This window comes from Balaenoptera acutorostrata, chromosome 7, assembly GCF_949987535.1.
Source record: "Balaenoptera acutorostrata chromosome 7, mBalAcu1.1, whole genome shotgun sequence".
Classification (NCBI taxonomy): Eukaryota; Metazoa; Chordata; class Mammalia; order Artiodactyla; family Balaenopteridae; genus Balaenoptera; species Balaenoptera acutorostrata.
Window position 1 is genome coordinate 51,041,956 of NC_080070.1, and position 22,194 is coordinate 51,064,149.

Below are 22,194 nucleotides of genomic sequence, written 5' to 3' on the forward strand. Positions count from 1 at the left end.
AAAAAATGGGAAAGCAATTATTGTCATCATTGCTAAGTACCATTCCAGGATTCCCAAAGAAATTAACATTGGAGAACCACATAGTTCTTTTTTTAACAGAAAGGAGTAAACAATAATGTTGTCTAAAGAACATTAAAGTAAATTTGAAGATAAATGAACTAAAATTAATAGGCTCTCTCAAGTAAAAGTCACTAACAATTGAGTCTGTTTCAAACACCAGCTTCTCTAGGGCAGAAAGGATCAGACAGCTCGGTTCTACCCACTTAAAAAGAGGACTCACCCTCCGCATGGAGTCTTGGACATTTCCAGCAGAACAATGCTCCTCCAAAGCGTTCTTACCAGTTTATAGAAGGTAATAACATTTACTTTCATTTAAAGAGAGCCAGGAAGCATTTTTAAATGAGTATTCATACATTGGGAATTGTATTATATTTGCTCATTGCAACTTCAGAAATGAAATTCCCACAGAGACAAACTTTGGCTTCACCTACCATCAAACAAAACCGCCCTTAGGAGACCATGGTTCATTCCAGGAGGTGCTATGAACTCAGTGGATGCAGTGTGGGTAATGAAGTTCTCCAGTGTAATTCCTGAAAATAATAAAATGATCAAGCATTAATGAGCACGATCTTTGATTACTTATACAAATGTCACAAATATTTGGAGAAAATCATCTGTTAGTCACAACAGAATTCATCTTAGGAGAAGAACTGTCTTCATTTTAGCAAATACTTGGCTGGCCATTTTGGTGCCTTTAGATGGGGTCCAAGACAATTGTCCTGCTTAGTAACACAGCAGTAATGTTAGTGAAATGCTCTGCTTAGTAATTGAGGTGCTGGGAGCAGCCTAAGAAACAGAGAGACGGGAAGAATATTTTGAGGGATAGGGACAGAGCAGCTGGTGGGAGATGTTTAGGAGGAAAGCTGGCAAAGAGGTTACCTTGATGTGGGTATGACAGAGGCAACATCACCAAAAATGATGTCCAATATTCAGTTTTTAGTTAGCAGTTAGTAGTCTGCCAAGCTGGATTGCTAAGTAGCACTTGCTATGTGTGAGCACACAAATACATGGAATTGTCACCATAGGTCTCTATATATTGCATTATATGAGTAGATACTGGAAGCCCTCAAGGAAACTGAGGGTGTCGTGGTGGCTACCGGGCAGAGAAGAGAGAGCAGCATTGGTGTCCAAGAGAGGTCCAGAGGTCAGCAGGAACAATGTATTGGAGGAAGAGACCCCCAAGAACACAAGCCCCTAGGAAGTCACAGAAATCATGGGCAAGGCAGTGATACTCATACAGCACGTGAACAAGAGGATTTTAGCCTGTTTTACCCCACCTGGGCTATGTGTCTACATATAAACTATAACAAGCCCTTAATTCTTCTTTCATTGGAAATTCTTCCCAAGGCAAGGTAACCTGAAAATTTAAGCCACTATACTGGATGAGCCCTCGTGTCAGACTCTGGAGGAACTGACAAGTTGAAAAGACCACATGGAGCTACTTTTCAGATTTTCCGAGATGCCAGCAACGGCTCCTTTGTATGCTAATGTTACTATCCCTTTAAGATGAATTCCCCCACTGTCCTCAATGAATGGTTGCTGATCTAATGATTAATTGATGGCAAAGAGTCTCTAATGACCTAATAGCTCATTAGGGTTGACTGAGCCAGCAGGGGTTTTCGAAATGTTTTTTATTCCACTCTGAGGCTTTGTGAGTTTTCCTGTACATACATCAGACCATGGCCCAGGTTATTAAACCTACAAAGGTGAAACCACAGCAAGAACAGGATGGACCTACAACTATAACTTGGGATTATAAGGGCAAACATGGAACCCACATGACAGAGATGTATAACACTGCCAAAATCATATGATGGGAAACTAGAGAGAGACATGCTGGGAACCAAATGGGTTCCCAGTAGGTGATATCTTATGCCAAGAATTAAATTGTCACCATGATAGTGTGGGTAAATTCACCATTCATTCCTCATCTAATAAATTAACGTTTATTAAATACCTATCACTAATATGGTAGTATATATAAATGCTTTATATACATTACATCAATTTATACGATTGCACTGGTCATCTCACTTATAAGAACACTGAGCCTCTGGCAAGTTAGGAGGCTCGAAAGAGTTATATAACATGTGCTTTTATATCTACACACCAGGTCAGAAACAGATCTGGGGCTCAAATCTAGGTCTCTCTCTAAAATCCCTGCTTTTTTATTTCTCAACACATTGTGCCCTAGCAGGGTTCAAACAACTCAGGCATCTTATTTCTTGGATAATGTTTGTCTCTAAAGATATAGGGAAAGGTGATTACTGTTGGTATTCATTTTTAAAAAGCAGTCAATTCTGGTAGCATGAATAATTAAAATATTCAGGTAAGCCCCAAGCCATAGTGCTGAAGAATTCTCATTCATCTCTTCTTTCCTGCACTGAGCCCGACACTCCTGGGCTATCACCAGGATACTCCATAGATGGATGAGCTCCTTTCCTGGCAACAACCCTCATCTGCTGATGGAGCTGGAACTGCCGGGAAACAGGGAAAGAGATGAGAAGCAAACACCCGGGAAGACTGACCTTATGGTACAGAAGTGTCTCTAGTTAAATTTGAGAAGACACTGGTTGTAATATTTTTGTTCAGCACAACAAATCCCACCTAATGTTTAACTGAACTGAAGTTTGAACTGAAAACAATCATCAGGGAAAAGACTAGGGTATCAAGAGCATGGCCAAGGGACAGATTTCAAAAGAGAGGTATGTCTGTAAATTTGGCCAAGATATTTATTCTCCAACTTCTATCCACCAGGGCTGAGGGCTGCTCCCTGGGGCATTAATGCCCCAGTGTTTCAGGCTCCGGCTGGCTGAGTGAAGGCCTTCTGGTTGAGAGGCTTGCTGAAGGATGCTCTAGACAAGTACCAAGGTCAAAGGCGTTATGGGCAGGCCTTTGAAAGCATCTGCTACATGTGCTTTTTTTCTAGAAGAATGACCAGAACAGCCCCCAAGCCCACATCTGTTCATGAACATACAGAATAGGAACATATTTTTACCTTAGTAGTGTGTAGTATATACATCCTCCCCAGAACCATGCGAGTATATAGTACTAGCATAAACATCCTGAAATATGTCCAGCTATGGGGAGGCAGCTGTTCATCCCTCTTTTAAAGGATTCGGGCAATGTCGGTTGACCTCTATTATAGAACTGGCATATATTAGCTGAAATAATACTTTAACAGTTTTTTAGTACCCAACTACATGTTCTGTTATAAGAAATAGCAAATGTTTAATCATAAATATTTTAATGGCTTCAGGGATTCATGATATTCAATGACCGTGTTAAATGATAATAATCACATCTGGTTTATTACTATAGTAATTCAGCAGCTTCTCTTCAGCAGTTATTTTTTATTATATGTGCTGTGCTACTGTCATGGTCATTTATAGCAGTAATATTTTAAAGTGGCTCATTTGTTTGTTTAAGGACAGTTTCACAGTATATTTCTGTATTAATGTACATTTCGCACTATTATTTCCAAGCTGCCACTGGAAAATTGATCCTAGCCTGTTACGACTGGAGAGGCTGAAGACACGCGAAATGCCCAAGCAGAGATGGAGTGGGGTGACCAGATGGGGCTGTCCTGGTGCCCACTGGGGTTATGACAACCGCGATGAGCCTTATTCATAAATGAAGGTGTGCACTAAGAAAGAGTTAAGCAGTAATAAATATAAAGGGAAGACCCTAGATCTGGGGAGGCATTTCAGGTGAAATACCATCTCAGAGGCAACAGCATTTGGGAAGAACCCAAAGACACATGGTTTGCAAGGCCTGAGGCCATCATCAGGCCTCAGCAGGCTTCTCAGTGTCAATAACAAAATAATAGTGAGGAGGCGAAGAGTGAAAACATGTGAACTCGCAAGAGTGAAGCAAGGGCAGATCGAGGTTAGTCGCTGGGTGGCTTAGATGCTGACGGCAATTTCAAATCTGCTCAAAGTGGGCATTAGGAGTGAATTGCCGAGGCATGGGTAAGCAGCTCCCTATCCGTGTCCTTTCATTCGAGTGGCTCAGAGCAGCAGGGATTACGCTGGATTTGTGTGTGATGCCCAGTGTACTTTTGTCCTGTACGTCACAAATTGTTGCTTGTGATGGGGTAAATATTAGCCTGAAATCATATATTGCTCTTCAGTGGAGAGGGGGGAGGGAAGGGGTTCTTAATAACCCAGGAGAGTTAATTTTCTGTGACATTCTGCTGAACCTAGTTGTGGAAATTCAGAGGAGCCCAGAGAAAAATGCCAGGCTCCTGCTCTGCTTCCTCTTGGCTGGATCCTGATTGGTTGGGTGACAGAGGGCAAATGGCTTTTACGGCTATGAATGATGTATGACCGTAAAATGGTCTGTAACCAGAAGTGCCAACTGACATGCCTGCTGATTTAACGGACACCCAGGGTTATGTTTGTACAGAAACGCTTAAATAAACATGTGCTAGGTTTGAGGCCGTTTCCTAAGCAATCATTTCTCTCGCTCTTCTTTTGTATCTTACTTCATCATAAAAACAAGGAGAATAAAACTACAATTCCCTTTTGTATAATGATGAAGAGGTACTCATTGCCCTGGCAGTTCCTGTCATCCTCTCTACTGTGTCTGGCCCTTTTTTCCTCTGTCTACCTGCAGGGGGCGCTGTGATAGACTATGGAAGCCTAGGCAGGGCTGGCCACTGCAGACACTTGAACGAGCTGCCCCTTGGGAATGGAAGAGATGTCCTCTATTTACTTTTGCACTTGGTGAATTAGGAAAAGAAAGCTCTGAGGTCACTTTTCAATCAATGGAATGGCAAGATTTCCTTTCAGCTACAAATCAGCAAAAGCACCAACGATGGGAAGATAATCTTCCCATGATGGTTCTCAAACTGGAAAGTATCCCATGAGCTTATTCGTTTCTTCCGATACATTTGCTACACCCAGAGCAGTGAGGATTAATGCAGTTAGATTTGGGTCTTGAAGTTTAATCTAGATGATTTTCATATGTCTGCTGAATGGTCATTAGAGGAATATAAATTTTACTGAACATGTAAGTTTTCTCAAATAAATTGATCAGAAACCCATAAGATATCATAGAGTAGTTCCTGGTTATGTCAGTGGAAAAAATCCCATAAGATCCATTTGATTTATATTCCAGGCTGAGTCAGGGATGGTAAATCAGACCCCAATTTTCCTTCAAGGGATCTCAACTGGGTCTCACAATCTCTTTCACAGGGTCTCCAAGCAGACACTACCCATTGATCTGGGTTGGCATTCAAGATAAAATTTAGGTGCTGCTCTTGTTCTAGAACTTTTAGCTCCTTCCTTTCTAAGAAGAGGAATTTACAGAATTTTCCATCTTTTTCTATTACCTGGAAGGTTTTCTTTTAAACTAGTAGAATTATTTGTTTTTTAAAGAATATGTAAACCTGTGAACCCATCTGATACTGGTGTCTTTTCCAATGGTAAAACTTTAATCATCTTTCTTCTATGGCACTTGGTCTCCTCAGTTTTCATTTCTTCTTGGATCAATTTTGATAGTGTGTGCTAGGAGATTGTTTATTTTAGCTTTTCAAATTTACTGCCATTTTGTTGCATGTAGTATTCTCTTTGATTTAAAAAAATCCTTCCTGTAGCTGTAGTTATATCTCCTCTTTCATTGCTAATTTTGTACATTTTTGCTCTCTCTTCTTTTCGTAGTCAAACTTCCAAGGGTTTCTCTATTTTATTGGTCTTAACACCCAGCTTTTGGATTTATGAATCCTTTCTATTATTTTCTTTTTGTTTCTTATGCCGTTTATTTCAGCTTTTGTCTTTATTAATTTCTCTTTGTAGTTTCATCTGTTGCTGTTAACATTTTTTTCTGCTTCTTAAGATTAGTACTGAAGTTTTGGGGGGGAGGAGTCCTCCTTAATAATAAAAGCAGGGGTCACCAACTTATTACACATGAGCCAAATTGGACCCACAGCTTGTTATTGTACAACTTGGCAGCTAAGAACAGTTTTTACATTTTTAAAGCATTGTCAGAAAAAAAGTCTGTAACAGAGACCATATGGCCCACAAAGCCCTAGCCCTTTACAGAAAATGTTTGCTAACCCCGATAAAAGCATTGGCTATACCAGGGGTCCCCAACCCCCGGGCTTCGGACCGCTACAGGTCCAGGGCTGTTAGGAACCAGACAGCAGGAGGTGATTGGCGGGCCAGCGAACAAAGCTTCGTCTGCCACTCCCCATCGCTAGCGTTACTGCCTGAACCATCCCCCCACCACACCCCCGCCCCGGTCTGTGGAAAAATTGTCTTCCACGAAACCTGTCCCTGATGCCAAAAAATGTTGGGGACCGCTGGGCTATACTTTTCCCTCTGAGTACAGCTTTCACTCTGTCCCATAGATCCATAGGAAGTGTTCTACTTTCCCTTGTTTCTTAGATACTTCATAATCTACTTTTCAATTTTCTCTTTTATCAAGGGGTTATTCAAGAGTGTATTTCATACTAAGTATATTTTTACCCACCTTTTGATTATTTGTGTCTAATGCTATCAGCTTAATAAGAGAATGTGGCCGATCTCCATTCCCCAGCTTGAGGTTGTCCCTTCCAATCCATCTGACTGGCTCTTCCTGTCTGGTCCTGGAGGCATTGGGGTTTACTACCCACACCGTACTATTTATTTTTTGTCATGTAGTAGTTTTTAAACTTTCTAAACCCATGTTCCCCTGAACACTTTTTTGCCATTAAAGACTTTCATTTTTTTAATTGAGAGATGATTGTCATATAACATTGAGTAAGTTTAAGGTGTACAAAAACATGTTGATTTGATACATTCCTATATTGCAGTATGAATACCACTGTAGCATTAGCCAACTCTTCCATCATGTCACATAATTATTATTTCTTTTTTGTGTTGTGAGAACAATTAAGATCTAGTCTCTTAGCAACTTGGAAGTTTGTAATACAGTATTGTTGTCTATAATCACAATGCTTTGGATTAGACCTCCAAGACTTATTTATCTACTAATTGCAAGTCCCTGAACACTTTTGATGAGATAAAATCCTCTTCCCCTCCTTTAATAATAATTGACCTTTGATCTAAATTAAATATTAAGACGAAAATAAATCAGAACAATGGGACAAAATATTGCTCTGCTTTCAAAGTACACGCTCCTGAAATAGTGACACCCCATCCTTAGGGTCGGCAGTCACCGCTCCAGAGAAAATTCCTCTAGTCTGACATGTCACATTTCTAGTCTGGTGGGACTCCAGGACTCCTTAGTCACTGCAGTGTGCTCACTGTAATAGAGATCACAAAGCTCCTTGGTGTAATGTGAGTGACAGAGACAAATATGTTTGAACCTGGGCATCGGTAAACCTGCTGGTTCAGTAAAATAAAGATGTCCAAGAATTCAGGCTGTGAAGGAGGAAGTAACACTCAGAATTTTGATACCATCACCATACACAATGGACCACAGAGAAGAAATGACTTAATTACCTGGGTTTCAAGGAAAGAAACTTTCAGTCTCCATGAGCTATACAGAATTTAAAAAAAATAAATAAATGCCACTGACTGTGGCCCAGAAAGACCACCTGGTCACTCAGACTGAAGGTGGCATTTGCCTTGGAGAATTCACCCACCTAGAGTCTGGCCTCAGTGCTATAGAAACATCATTGCATTTATGACTGTAAGTTGATTGCGCCTGGGGACACTGGTACATGCTAGCAAGTCTCAGAGAGACTTATAACAAATCATATGCCAATGATTTACTTTATTTACTATGAGAAATGGAACTGTGTGTGGATGGAACCATCGTGTGTACATGGCCAGTACATTCCAATAGTCTTTTGTCCCCTGAAGTCATTAGCACACTGCACCACTCTTCTTCCTTCTGTGTATTTCTGTGGGTACTCAAAAGTACCACTGAATTCATCAGCTGATGAATGGATAACTAAAATGTGGCATATCCACACAACAGAATATTATTTGTCAATAAAAAGTAATGAAGCAATGATACATGCTACAACATGGATAAACTTTGAAAACATTATGCAAAGTGAAAGAAGCCAGTCACAAAAGATCACATAACATATGATTCCATTTATAACAAAAGCCCAGAATAGACAAGTCCACAGCGACAGAAAATAGATTAGTGGTTGCCTAGGGATGGAGAAAGGGGCTGGGAGTTGGGAAGTGGTGGTAACTACTAAAGGGTATGGGGTTTCTTTTTGGGCTGATGAAAACGTTCTAAAATTGATTGTGGTGATGACTGCACAAACCTGTGAATATATGAAGAACCTTTGAATTGTACCCTTTTAATGGATAAATTGTATGGTATTGAATTATGTCTGAATAAAGCTGCTACCAAAAAAGGATCACGGAGATAATTTTGGATCGTAGTGCTTCTTGGTTGATATCTTCATATCTTTGAACTAGATGCAAAAGGAGCATTCGTATATTTTCATACATGAGCATTTCATTTAACGATGTGTGCTTCTCACAGGAGATGGCAGGAGTGTAAGAGGGCAAGCAAAACCACCAAAGCACATTTCAAGCCTCTACCTGTATCGCATCCACTAACATTCCATAGACTAAGCATGGCCAAGCCTAAAATCAATGATGAGAGAGTGTCCTTTCTGTCAACTCCACCAGGAAGCATTGCCAATGTCATGTGATAAAGGGTGTGGATATATAATCCTACTATGGGACAAGGTGGGGAATTTGAAATGATAATCAAATCCATTCCAGGTGGCTGTTTTCTTTCTGGAGGTAGCAATGGGCGAGTGTGGCCCTAACACAATGGAATGCTGACACACTCATGTCTCCTGGCTCTGCCACACTGGGAACTCAGATCCACCTCTTCCACAGATCATAGTTTTCCTTGTTTTTATTTTGTATGTCGACAAAAGTCTTGGGAATTTTAAACTGTTGCAAAATAAATTGAACCGTGATTTTTATGTTTCACAACTTGCATAATTGACTTCATCTACTTTGATAATTCTATCTTATCATATTTCTAACACTTTATAATTTTCTTCTAAAAAGTTGGGGGATGTATTGGTAAGAATCAAGTTTGGCTGAAAATAACTGAGACCCAAAATAACACTGTCTGAAGCAAAATAAAAGTTTACCTGTCTCTCAGGGAAAATCCCAGAGCAGGCAGTTCAGGCTGGTGTGGCAGCCCTGCTTCACGAAGACTTCAGGTAGCCATGCTCCTTCAGCAGTGACAGCAGTGAGTAGCTCCTGCTGTCATGATCCAAGATGGTAGCCACCACATCCACATTCCACGCAGCAGGATGGAGAAAGTGATACGGAAGAAAGAGGCAAGGGGCATGTGCCAATTATTAGGAAAATATCTAGAAGCTGCCATATCTCATTTGCCAGAACTTCGTCTCATGGCCACATCTAGTGCAGGGATAGCTGGGAGAGAGAGTCTATATTCTAGTCAGTCAGATGCTCCAATAAAAATTGGGAGTTCTAAGAGAGAGAATGGATATCGAGTGGACATGTAGAAATCTCTGCTCCAGAGGACAATTGTCCCGTATCCTGCAGCTTCAGTACTACACAGGTGGTTTGGGTAGTCATCATTTTTCATGAGAACGATTATTATAGTTTCTTAGATAGTAGATATCTAGAAAGATTCCATTGCCTGGTGTTTCCATCTCCAGACTCTGGAGTCATGTTGATAGGGTTCAAATCCAAGTGGCTCCTCTTAGTTGTGTGACCTTGGGATAGTTTCTTCTCTGTATTTCAGTTTCTTCATCAGTAAAGTGGTAATAGTAGTGCCCATGTCACAGGGGACTTGTGCGTTAAAACATGAGCTATTCACAGGGAGATCAGCTCGGTGCTTTGTGACCACCTAGAGGGGTGGGATAGAGAAGGATGGGAGGGAGACGCAAGAGCGAGGAGATATGGGGATATATGTATATGTATAGCTGATTCACTTTGTTATACAGCAGAAACTAACACACCATTGTAAAGCAATTATACTCCAATAAAGATGTTAAAAAAAAAACAACACATGAGCTATTACTATTAACTGGTGTCCCTGCCTCTAGTCACAGCCCCTTTCCTTCTACAATGGAAATCTGATGCTATCTTACTCCATTAAACCCGTGGAAATTTTCTTAGTGTACACACATAAAGCCCCAGATCCTTGGCGTGGCCTGGAAATTCCTTTATAATCTGGACTCTGTTGGCTTGTCTTCTGCCTCCCAGTGTGTAACCTGCTTTGGGCCCTATCACACCACTCACGGTCTTAGAACAAAGAATGTCACGTGCTTCCCATTCCTCTCCCTGTGCTTCCTGCATGCAAAGTCTCCCTGGCGCTCCTCCTTTCCTCGAGACACAGAGAGCTGCTTCCTCTCCCAGCTCCGACATATTTCCTATCTGTGATATGAAGTGATATGACTCTGGACGTAGGTAGATGTCTGCCTGCACAAAACTGGGCCTCCCTATGCACAGGGACATAGGGGATTCAGGTCTGAGGCCCTAGGAAGATGAAGTCGGGGCTCAATATCTGTTGAACAAATAAATGAACACATCTAATATGACACACATATTTGGCATCAGGCAAGAGAATGAAAGAAGTATTGCAAAGAAGAAAGAGCTTAAAGTACACTTTTCCCAAGTTATACACTCTATAAAGCAGAACAAACAAAAACCATAAAATCCAATGCCAGTAATCACTTTCCAAATAAAAAGAGTACCTTATAGCCATGTTTCATGAATAATATATTGTGACACGGACTCAGGATTGTAAATCCTCTTGTTCACTTCAAAGTTTATAGACTATGATTAGCTGGTTTTGATCTGCCGTCAGAAGGTGTGTACTTAGGGGCTAGCCAAAATGACAGCTAACGTTTATTGAGTTTTACTCTGCACTCACACACATTATGGTGATATCTGCCTTAACTCGTAATAGCTAAGAGGTAGATACTACTAGTATCCCAATTTTATCAGTGAGGAACTTGTAATGTGGAGCGGGTAAGCTGGGTTTGGAACCCAGGCATTCTCACTCAGTCTAACTCAGTCAGTTTAGCTACAATTGGTGCGAGAATAATAAGCCAAGGATCCACATCTAAGAAAGGAAAAACACGTTTGTTTTGCTTTGCTCACAATGATCTCTTGAGTTTTGCTCTTAACCATAAATGGCAAACTTATTCAATTCTGGGAGAACCAAATCCCAGAAATACATGTAATTTCCAAGCATAAGAGATTAATCAGTTAGAAAGGAAGTTAACCTCAGAGTCAGTTTGTTTAAGTTAAAAAAAAAAAAAAAAAAAAAGCCAAAGCCACTGAATTCCAGAAATCACTCCACTGAAGACAGCAGAGATTCCCCACATTTAACCTCTCCACACCCTGGCTCTCTCCTGGTTAAGGCAAAGCTCTGACTGACCTCTTAAGAAGCTGGAGGGGTCAGTTGCTGGAGACAGATGGGGAGATGTTATCAACCAGATAAGAGGCCCGTGGGGGCATTAAGCACCTTCCCCATGTTTCTAATGACAAAGAGGCCAGTTAAGCTGGCTATAATTAAGTGTCTTGAAGTGCCTGCAGTAGCCAGTCCTCGGGCCACTTGCCTACTCACCTGCCAGCCCATGTGGGCGCCTCTCCCACCCGGCACTGATTCCACACAGGCGTTTACGCCACAGTGGCAAGAATAGCAGGAAAGCACAGCTTTCTCCCAAGGGTGGAAAAGCAAGGACCAGCATGTTCTCCAGAACCATCGCCACACAGCCCGTGTTCCCAGCCTGGAATGAAAATTCCTTAGTTTACTTGGCCCCCTACACCCAAGTCGGAGATAAATAGAAAACCAAGCAGCAGCGTCTATAGTATGTCAAAGGGTGATAAGTACTGTGGAAAAGCTAAACCAGGGAAGTGGAAGAGGAAGTGCTGGGTGGGCACGAGAGCCATCTCAAACGGGGATGATGAGAAGGCCGGGGGGAGGAAGCAGCATCTGAGTGAAGACCGGAAGACAGCAAGCGAGTGACCCACTGGGGGAGGAGCAAAGACCCAGAGACACCTGGGGGATGAGCATTCCAGCAAAAGGACCAGAAGGTCAACGTGGCTGCGGGGAGAGGAGGAATGACAGCTAGAGAGGTAACAAAGGGAGCGGCGGCCGAGGGCCCTGGTGGCCAACATGTGGATCTAGGCTTTTATTCTGCGTCAGATGAGAAGTCATTGGAGAGTTTTGGGGCAGAGACATGACACCAGCTGCCCTATTGATCAACTGATTGAAGTATAGTTGATGTCTAATATTATATAAATTATAGGTGTACAATATAGTGAGTCACAATTTTTAAAGGTTATACTCCATTTATAGTTATTATAAAATATTTGCTATGTTCCCCAGCTGCCCTATTTTAAGAGGCAAACTCTGGCACCTGTGTTGAGAAGAGACTGTGGTGAGAAAGAGCAAAGGCAAGGAGAGCAGGTGTGATAATCCAGGGGAGCAGCGAGGGCGGCTGGGAAAGGGGTGGAGGTCGTAGGGGTGGGGAGAAGTCACGGGGTGCTGGGTGTCTTTGGTGGTCTTTGGAAATAAAATCCTCCATGAAGGCAACTAGGCTTAATTCTGCACTGTTCCCCATCACGGCTGCGTGTTATTCACGGGGATTTACTAAAGTGTGGAACACATGCATAGAATTTGGGGGAAAGCCAGAGTTTGGGGAAAGATAAAAATGTGTCTGGCTTTTAATCAAATTAACCCCCGTGTAGGTCATCTTCTAAAAGGAAAAACCGTGAAGATATTGGTTTCAGTTCCCACTCAAACTTCCCCAAAGCAGTGCACACGCCTTCTCTCTAGGCAAATCCTCTTCTCTTCTCCCCTCCTTTTCCTCTGGGTCCCTCCTAAGATCTTTGTAGATTTCCCAGGGATGTCTTGAAGCTGTGGGGACCCATGAACTTTGATTCCTTTGACTGCCACCCTCCAGTGCCTCTGGACGGCCAGAAACCCAGCCGGCTGGCCACACAGATATGCTCCTGCAGGGCCTGGGCTGCCGGCCAGGAGCAGGTTGTGGAATTTGCAGCTAAGCGAGGGCAGATTGCTGGAGTTTGGTCAAGAGAACAGATGTGCATAGTGGGCCAATCTGACCACAGAGAAACATTTCCCTGTACCTTTTAAAGGTGCACAATTGCCTGGTTAAGCCAAGGCAATTTGACACACATCACCTTGTCCATAAACAGAGAGAGAAAGCCCTTCCTACCCGGGGGTGTGCAAATGACTGGAGAGGAAGCCAAGGACTTCAGAAATGCTGCAGCGCAGCTTCAGGAAACAAATGTCAGTGGAAAGGGCCCAAAAACATATTAATGGACTAGATGTTACCACACCCAGGCCAAAGCAAGAAGCTGTTGATCATCTGTTCACAGGCACGAGTGGAGTTATCTTTACACAGGAGGACAAAACCTTCCATTCCATTTAAAGGGGCCCACCTGCAGACCTTTTGCTCACTCCTCCAACACCTACCCAGCATCTGTTCTTCTCAATAGTGCCTGCTCCTTTTAGGAATTTCACGAAATCCCAAGGAAGTAGCAGCATCTTTGTTCCTAAGACACTTAAAATAGAGCAGGGGAGACCAGATGTCCATTAAGCGAAACACCCAAGGCAATAGAGTGGAAATGCTGAGAGAGAGAAATGCCTTCATAAATGAGACCAGTCCTATATTCTCTCCACTCTGCCTGGAATGTTCCATCTTCTTCCACCACTGTCCACCCGCCTCCTGCCATCCCATGCCTTGCACCTGTGATCACCATCTTCTCCTTTGACATTGAACTCAGGTATCGATTCCCGGATGAACTCTGCCAACACACACCTCTCTCCCCTGATCCCTGTTCCCGGGGCACTAAACTCATGGAGTCCTCCTCTCACACCTGTCTTCCCCACCAAATTATTCACAATGCTTGGCACATAATGTGTGCTCAACTAATATTGATGTCCATGACATGAAAGTCTGGGCTCTGATTTATCTGAGGGAGCTACAGAGGATCGTTTGACACGGAGGTGAATTGAGGTAAATACTCCTTGACTATGTGGCACATTTAAGCCAAGTGCTTTTCATGATACATAGCATGGAAAAAAAAACCCTAGGATTACTCAAAATGTAAAACAAGAAAAGTTAATTTTAGATGCACTAAAGCTTTCCTGGAGGAAAACAATGAGGTCTGGAAATGGACATGATGTCTGTATGTCACCAAGATGGCAGGAGACTCTTGGGGCACAGTGGGGAAGGTGAGGTCAAGGAGATGCAGAAAGCACGGGCAGATGGAAGAAGGCCTTGGAGCACTTAAGGGAATTAGGTTCAAGATCACAAAGGGGAGGAGAGAAACACGGTGCACCACCAGTGTGACTATCTGGACATTCTCTGGGCAAACCTCAGGGAGTTCATCAGCCGGAGTGAGGTGATTTCAGAAAAAGGCATTGTCACCCCAGAATCAAGGGGGAACCTGGAAGCCAGCAGATAGAAGGACAGGAAAGTCCCAGAAAGAACCTTTCCAGGGATGAGCTTGTAGAAAAAGGGTGAATGTAGGATAGTGATGAACAACTAAAACAGCGTGATTCACAAGGTTAACCTGGGCCGATTTAAAAGTGCAAGGAATACCTTGTCCTCTATGAAGAAGTTCTGCACTTCAGAAAAGGGGTTTGAATGTTAAATCTCAACTAGTGATTTAGAGAAGGAAAAAGTGATAGTGTAGTCAGCTGTCCGTAATTGCGGCTTCTACATCCTCAGATTCAACCAACCAAGGATCAAATATATTGGTGAAAAATATTCCAGAAAGTTGCAAAAAGCAGAACGTGAATTTGCCTTGCTTTGGCAAGTATTTACATAGCACTTATATCGTATTAGGTATTATAAGTAATATAGAGATGATTTAAAGTATACAGGAGGATGTGTGTAGGCTATATGCAAATACTATGCCATTTTACATAAGGGACTTGAAGATCAGTGGATTTTGGTATCCGCAGGGGTCCTGGAATAAATTCCCTGTGATGTAGCTACCACAATAGCACCTGAAAAGACCGTTCACTCTTACATTCATTCAATGACAGAGCGAAAATTTTTTAGTAGCAAATATGAAAATATGTACTAGTTATTGTGTTAAGTGTATGAGGGAAGGATGAAACATGCCTCTGTCCATATCCAGGCCCTTGGGGCTTAAAGTCAAATACAGGATATCAAATATACTTTATTAACTACACTACAAGATAAATAAATAAATGTCATAGATCAACTGCTAGGAAAGTCCAGAGGAAAGTGAGATTGTTTCCAAGAAGAATGATCAGGAAAGGTTTCACAGGGGAAGCATCGTTTGGGTTGGGCTTTGAAGGATAGGTAGGAGTATGAAAAAAGCTTGGACAGAGTTTTGCACATAGACCTATATGGGAGTTTGCTGTTAAGATTATAAATCAAGCCAATATATTTGTAATTCCCCAAAGCAATTCCATGCTTTTGTTCATGATATTCCTTTCACCTGGAATACCCCTCCCCTCTTCAACCCCTTCCCCCCAACCATCTCCCCATTTGTCTTTCAAGATCATCATCTCTTGACAAACACGCCCCTGACGCCCTGAATCACACTCTCCGTCATGCTGTCACTGGGGTCTGCACTCTGCACAGGCCTCTGTCATACACTCGCCACCCAATCAGGGGTCTGTGATGGCTTCTTTTTGTACGATTGTGCGTGCATCCAGAGGGCCCCGCCTGGGCTAGATTCACCTTCACAGACTCAATGTCAGGCCAGAGCAGGCACTAGATGGACAAAGGTGAAAGATGAAGCCATGGGGTGTATGGGAGTGCCGAGCGTCGAGAGCAGAGACAAGGGCCTAGGATAGATCTTTGGAAACTGCCTATCTTTTGAAGACGGCGAGGAAAACAAAAGCAGGTGTAATCCAGGGAGAAGCCCTGCTTGCCCAGCTGTGGCCACAGGAGGTGACCTTGAACATCTTTGAGGCTTCTCTTACTCATTCTTACATAGGAGGAAAATAGCTCCCCTGTGTTCACGAGGAGATCTGCTCAGGAGCAGATCTCCGCGGCGAAGATGCAAAGATCCTTGCCTCCTGCCACACACAAACCCTTTCCCCCCAACACATTAGTGAACAGCCATGTAGGGCAGTGTTTTTATTCTATTGTCCAGGCATCAGCTGGCTCTGCTTGCCACCCTCAAACAGGCAGGAGTGAAGGCAAACATTGATCCACGGGGCCCTCATTCAGAAACACAAGCAAATCACCAATGATGGGGGCCCAGGTGAAGGGAGGGGATCTTTGTTCAAGGGACTTGCAAAGGAAGAATCAAATCTGCTGTTTCACAATCTAAGATACCAACGAGGCTCACAGTTTGGAGTTTGCCCCTGTTCTCTAAAACATGGGTCACACAAGAGGCCATTTGCTTTGAAAAGAAAACCAAAAAATTTACCCCTGCTAACTTACCCAATTCTAAAAGGGTGAGTTAGCTTAGTTTCACAGTGAATTCCTTCTCCTTCAGAACCACCAGGACTCCTCCTCCAGGAAGCCCTCAGTGGAGTTTTTGTTGTCTATGTGTGTTCCACAGCACACCATGGGCATCCAGTCCACAGCACTAAGGCATTTTGATCTAGCTTTTGGCAGGGGGGCAATGTGCCCCAAAGCTTTTCTAGAGCCTTGTTTATAATAGATGGCAGCAGCCTGTGTTATACACCACACGCTATTTGTCAATGAAATATAATGGTCAAAGCAAAAAAAATAGTATATTTATTTCTACACTCTTTGCCATTTCACCAGACAATAAAAGAAAGTTGTATTTGCACCAAATACGTCTCTTAAGCCAGTGTGAAAATTTCCTTTCCCTTCTCCTGGCTCTAATGGGAGGCCTATCAGTTCCACATTCTACACAACTGTGAAAATTCTAGAAAGAGAGAGGAGGAAGCAGATTTAGTATTCATAGATGGTGCTATATAGATAAATGACCAGTTAGTTCCTACTTCCCCTAGGCATCTGAGCAGGGAAAAAAAACTCATTAAGTAGGAATCGAACGATTCCTTCAGGACTGTAAGGGAGCCCTTCCTCTCTTATTCTTTCCTACTTTTGTGATGAATGCATCACTATCTTCCAGAGCCTTGGATTGCAGTGAGAACGTGGTCAAGATGTGGAGTTTTTCTTACATGTAATATACCTCCGTTTCATTGTATGAGAAAATTTGGCTGAGAAATTGGTTTGTATATTTTGAAACCTTGGTGAAAATAAATGTTACTACTTATTCAAACGCTGTTAGTTTTACTTGTTTAATTTTTCATTTTATATCAGTTTTATTGAAGTACAATCACATACAGTAGAATGCCTCCACTTTAAGGACACAGTTCAATGAGTTTTGAAAAATGTATACACCCATCATGTAACAATCACCCCAATTAAGAAATAGACTATTTCCAACACCCTGAAAGGTTTTCTTCTACACTGTTGCAGTATCTCCCACCCCTAGCCCTAAGAAACCACGGCTCTTCTCTCTGTCACTATAGATCAGTTTTGCTTTTTCTATGGTTAAGTAGAAATGACATCATACATTATGTAGTCTTTGGTTTCTGACTCCTTTCTCGGCACAATGTATCGGAGACTCATCCAAGTTGTTTTATGCGTCAGTAATTCTTTTCTTGTTATTGCTGAGTAGTATTCCATTGTATGGATATACTATAATTTGCTGATCCTCCCAACAGTTGATGGCCATTTGGATTGTTTCCAGTTTTTAACTATTATGGATAAAGCTACTATGAACATTCATACACAAATTTTTGTAGGGATTCATGTTTTTATTTCTCTTGATAAATTATCTAGGAGTAGAATTGTTGAGTAATATGGTAATGGTATAATTAACGTTATAAGAAATTGCCAAACTGTTTTTCAAAGCAGTCACACCATTTTACATTAACACAACAGTGTATGAGAGTTCCAGTTGCTCCATATACTCACCAACACTTAGCATTGTCAGTCCTTTTAAATTTTAGCTGTTCTCATGGGTATGCAGTAATTTCTCATTGTGGTTTTGATTTCCATTTTCCTCATGACTAAAGATGTTGAACAGCTTTTCTGGATCTTTTGTGCCATTTATATATTTTCTTTTGTGAAATTTCTGTACATATTTTTTGCCCATTTTAAAACTGAGTTGTTCCTATGGAATGGGAGAAGATATTTTCAAATGATGCGACCAACAAGGGCTTAATCTCCAAAATATACAAACAGCTCATACAACTAAACTCAACCCAATCGAAAAATGGGCAGAAGACCTTAATAGACATTTCTCCAAAGAAGATATACAGATGGCCAGTAGGCACATGAAAAGATGCTCAACATCACTAATTATTAGAGAAATGCAAATCAAAACTACAATGAGGTACCACCTCACACTGGTCAGAATGGCCATCATTAAAAAGGCTGCAAATAACAAATGCTGGAGAGGGTGTGGAGAAAAGAGAACCCTCCTACACTGTTGGTGGGAATGTAGGTTGGTGCAGCCACTGTGGAAAACAGTATGGAGGTTCCTCAGAAAACTGAAAGTAGAATTACCATATGATCCAGCAATCTCACTCCTGGGCGTATACCCAGACAAAAGTATAGTTCTAAAAGATACACGCACCCCTATGGTCATAGCAGCGCTATTCACAATAGCCAAGACATGGAAGCAACCTAAATGTCCACTGACAGATAAATGGATAAAGAAGATGTGGGGGCTTCCCTGGTGGCACAGTGGTTGAGAATCTGCCTGCCAATGCAGGGGACACGGGTTCGAGCCCTGGTCTGGGAAGATCCCACATGCCGCAGAGCAACTAGCCCCGTGAGCCACAACTACTGAGCCTGCGCGTCTGGAGCCTGTGCTCCACAACAAGAGAGGCTGCAATAGTGAGAGGCCCATGCACCGCGATGAAGAGTGGCCCCCACTTGCCACAACTAGAGAAAGCCCTCGCACAGAAATGAAGACCCAACACAGCCAAACATAAATAAAAAAAAAAAGAAGATGTGGTACATATATACAGTGGAATACTGCTCAGCAATAAAAAAGAACAAGATAATACCATTTGCAGCAACATGGATGCAACTAGAGATTATAATACAAAGTGAAGTAGGTCAGAAAGAGAAAGACAAATACCATATGATATCACTTATATGTGGAATCTAAAATATGGCACAAATGAACTTGGCTACAAAACAGAAACGGACTCACAAACATAGAGATCAGACTTGTGGTTGCCAAGGGGGAGGGGGGAGGGAGAGGGATGGACTGGGAATTTGGGGTTGTTAGATGCAAACTATTACATTTAGAATGGATAAACAACAAGGTCCTACTATATGGCACAGGTAAATATATCCAATCTCCTGGGATAAACCATAATGGAAAAGAATATTTAAAAAAAAAAAGAGTGTATGTGTATAACTGAGTCACTTTGCTGTACAGCAGGGATTGGCACAGCACTGTCAATCAACTATCCTTCAATTTTTAAAAAGTAAAAAAAACCTGAGTTTTTCTTATCATTCAATACTAAATTGTAAGAAGTCTTTACATATTGATACAAGGCATTTTTTTTGGTGAGATATATGTTTTGTAATCATATATCTGGCTTGCTTATTCAATCTCTTATGGTATCTTTCAAAGAATCAAAATGCCTTATTTTAATCAAGTCAAATTTATCTTTTTTGATGATTATTGCTTTTTGTGTCCTAAGACGACTTTACCTAAAAGAAAATCATAAAAATGTTCTCTTTTCTTTTCTTCTGTATTTTATAATTCCAGCTTTTACATTGAGGTCTATGAACCATTTCAGTTAACACTTGTGTATAATGTGGGATAAAGCTCAAGGTTGGTTTTTCCATATAAATATCCATTTGTTTCAGCATCATTTATTGAAAAGAAGTACCCTTTTCCAATTGAATTGCTTCAATACCTTTGTCAAAACGCAATTGACCAAATATATGCTGATCGAGCTCACTGGTTTTTTCAAATAATAAGCTTTGAATCTGGTAAATTTCAAAAAACAAAAAAAAAAATTAAGTTCAATGCTATTGAAAATGGATCAAATCAGGGAATATGTTCAGGACATTTGAAAATATAAAAACAGCCTTGAAAGGAATTGCCCTTGTGTGTGTGTGTGTGTGTGTGTGCGCACGCACGCGTGCGCATGCACATGCGCCCTCACCAGGCACCAGCCCTGGGAGAGCAGAGACCGGGCCTGACTCAGAGACTTAGGCTTGTCTACCCAATGCCTGACACACGATAGGCTCCCAATACACACGTTCATTGAATAAACAAAAGAATGAGTGAATGAATGAATAAATTTACAGTGGCCCATAACACAAAACAGAGCTTCGTGGATATTGCTGCTGTCCCCAGTGCAGCTATTTATTTCCCCAAATTTATTTGCACTCACCATAGTCTCCAAGTGGTTCTTCCCTTACATGAAACAGCAGCTTGAACTAAAACCAGGAGGTTCTCACCATCCTTCAGTGAGGGCAAAATCTCAGCAGAGGGGGGGCTCCTGCCTGGGTTTCTATCTGGCTACACTACTTTACCTCTCTGTGCCTCAGTTTCCTTATCTGTATTTTATAGCAGTTCTGTGAGGACTCACTGAGCTAATCCTCCAGATATAAAACTCCTATAACTCGACTCCCTTTCTGATTGTGAGTCCTCACATCTCCAGGAAGGAAGAGACAGCAGGCAGCTGACTCACCGTCCACAGTCCCTGCAGGTCCCTGCTGAGAGGTCTACATTCTTGTCCAAATGGTCCATCTGGACCTGACTGCTCTCTGCTTCTGAGCCATGCAGGTGGTGGCAGCATCCATAGTTGCCCCAGAGACTCCTTCTCAGGGGATGTGGGAGACCCGGGCATCAGCCCTGCCTGGGAAACCAGACGTGGGCTCTCAGGGCGGCACTCAGACCCAAAGTCCTCCCCACTCACACACATCATCTCTCAGGAGAATTGGTGTCTTGATAGAGGACAGAAGCACCTCTCTCTTCTTGCTTCTCCCAAATACTTTCTCTCTACTATGCATCCTCTACGCGCTAATCACATTTGTCCCCTGAGGCGATCAACACAGCTGACTAGCTGCTTGAAAGGGAAGATGGAGAGTAGAGAGAAACATCAGGGGCTAAAAGAACAAAGGGTCTCAATAAGATAAAGTGTCTAGAACACTGTATGTGAATAATTAGTGTTAGTTGATGTTGTCATTTATTATTATTATTATTAAGATAATAATAATAATAATCTTCTTCTTCTTATTATTAAGAACTGGAGAAGAGGAGCCCCAGTTCCTGATAGGAATTAGAATGAGGCCTCAGCACCAGGCTGGCCACAGGGGGCCGCCCTCCTCCCCTTGCTGTTCACGGAGTGCCAGCCAATTTTCAACCCATGTGACCACGCTTCCATCCAAGACAATTTGAATTAATTTTGTGCATGAAATTTGGTGGGAGGCAGTGCCAAATGTTTAACTGAAATCAAGATGCAAACTTCCCCTCATCTACTCGTTTTGTAAATCCTGTCAAAAATAAAATAAAAGCCATTAAGCTTGTTTGGCAACATTTGTCCTTTATGCACCAAGCTATTCAAGGTTCCTGATTCCTCTCCTCTGTTTGCCTGCCCCCCCGCCCCCCATATTTGTTCTGTTGTATTTATGGTCCCTGGGCTGGCCCAGCACACTGTCAGCTCTACTGACTTTGCCAAGTCTAAGATCCCTTTCAGGGACTTATTTTATTTAAAGAGTATCCCATTAATGGGTTTAATGGCCTTTCAATCACTTAGTATGCATTGTCAATGAGGGAGAATCGATTTTCTGAGAATTCCTGTTCTGGGAGGAAAACAAACAGCCCTTCCTTCCCATTGCAATTTGGCCAATGAACAGATGATGCAGGACTCCTCCATCCTGGGTTCACAAGCTTTCTTGCGGCGGGCCTGTCTGTGAGCAAGCGGCCTCACCAGCACAGCACTGAATAAGACTGGCTCCTTTCTTTCTGCACTTCCTTTCTCCTTTGGGGTTGTAACCTGTGGGGCCGTGGGGACACCCTGCATATGAACTCTGGATGAGGTTGACTGTTGCTCTCACAACAGACCCACTCCTGGGTTCTCTCTGGGGAAGAATCAAACCATCACCTTGCGGCTTAGTCAGATCCTCGGGTCCATGGGAAGAGATGGGAAAGAATGGCTGCCGTTCCACTGTCCCCCACGCCCGAAACA

The 22,194-nt window shown here is 42.3% G+C and overlaps 1 long non-coding RNA gene across 1 annotated transcript in view; it reads right to left on the reverse strand.

The window, feature by feature from the left end:
• Positions 1-489: 489 nt before the first annotated feature.
• Positions 490-22,194, reverse strand: part of LOC130708610 (uncharacterized) — a 133,493-nt gene continuing 111,788 nt past the window's right edge. Inside the window, exon 3 of the long non-coding RNA XR_009008876.1 lies at positions 490-590. This is a non-coding gene — a long non-coding RNA (uncharacterized LOC130708610). The remainder of the gene's footprint in view (positions 591-22,194) is intronic.